Raw genomic sequence first — 1683 nt, forward strand, 5'->3', positions numbered from 1 at the left:
ACCTAAGGATGAGCTCGGTACCGGTACCGAAAATACCGACCCCGAAAATCACAAAATCTTGGTACCAGTACCGATACCAAAATATTCGGTTCGGTACCGGTACCGAAGGTAAAAATTCGGGAAATACCGGTACCGTACCGATCCCAAAACTCAAAACTTTGGTATCGATTCGGTAATGACGATACCAAATCGGTACCGAATTTGCCCGTCCCTGCTTCAACCTCCCACCACAACCACCACCGTCAGGCATCATCACCACTACCACCACTTCGCCGGCCAACATCCTTATCTACCAGTACCTCCATTTATGCACTCTCTCTACATTAACCTAACAATGCCAGATCGCACCCCTCTTCTCAAATTCAAGAGTGGTTACCCTCCATTCAAAATTGGGCTAACAAAATACTCAAAATTGGAAAGCTTAATTTCACCCCAAAATTATTATGATAACCAAAAGTCTTATTAGAAGACTTCAATTCTGGCTCGACGGCGCCGCATTTCGGAATCGAACCTTCCCACGGCAGCTTTGGACGCCCAAATCGTCTAAGAGCGACACTCTAATATGTTTACCTAATGACGGTGGATGAATCAACTGTTTAAAAAACCTCTGCCCCGGCGTTGATTCTGTTAGTGATTGTGGTGGGTATTGAATCCCGATACTTTGTGATGTTTGATGTCAATAACGTCATCCCTTTTAATCTTCATGTTACGAACCCGCCGAGTCAGTGGACGTGTAGTGACGTAGGCTATCGTGGTCTACTCAAAAACAATTAATTAAGGACTTAAATACCTATAACTAGTACGGGTAAGTAAGGTCTTCTCCACATGAACTCAAGGAAAGTGCTAATTTAATATTACTAAATTAATTATTAAACTAAGGCGGACAGACGATGTCAAGCGGTTTTTAGAAAAAAATTTAATTAAAACTAATTATTACTTAAAAACGATTTGTAAATAATATTAATAAAAGCATTCATTCTAGGTTCAGTTAATGTGACATTCAACTTAATCCCAGATTCACTTATCTTGATTGCGCAGTAATCACTAGACCTAGTAGTTTGATTGTGATGACAAACGATACCCTAACCGAATTGTTGACACAATTGAACTCGATCTACCTAATCACCAACTTATGTTTGTTAAAACCAATTAAGAGACAATATTTGATGATAACTAATCAATGACACAAGAGCTTAAACCCTAAATGTTGATGAACCCAACCAAACAAATAATGCATTAATTAATAATCCCAAACACAAATTGTTTAAATAATCAATCACAAATTAAGCAAGACTAAGGCAATAACTCAATCAAGCTCATAAACATTAAGCATACGAATCTGGTCAGAAGTTAAAATACACAAAAACCTAACCTAGAATGAACAAGAAACCTAGCCAAGCATCGACATATCGACGACCCTACGGCTTTGCTTTACCAGGCTGAACAGTTTTTTGATTTTCAAAAGGTTCCTAATGCGGATTAAGCCCCCCTTGCTTCACAACACTTGGACGGGGTGGCCCTGCAGTGGCACAAATGGTACACCAAATCTCGTGGACCACTCTCTTGGATGGAGTTTACTACAGCTCTACTCGATCGTTTCGGTCCAACAGATTTCGAAGACCCGTCGAAAGCCCTCTCTCGACTCAAACAAACCACCACGGTCTCCGCTTATCAAGAAGCGTT

The sequence above is a fragment of the Bidens hawaiensis genome, unplaced genomic scaffold (assembly GCF_021521415.1).
Source record: "Bidens hawaiensis isolate Kalapana, Puna unplaced genomic scaffold, B.hawaiensis_p1.1 tig00012972_1, whole genome shotgun sequence".
Lineage (NCBI taxonomy): Eukaryota > Viridiplantae > Streptophyta > Magnoliopsida > Asterales > Asteraceae > Bidens > Bidens hawaiensis.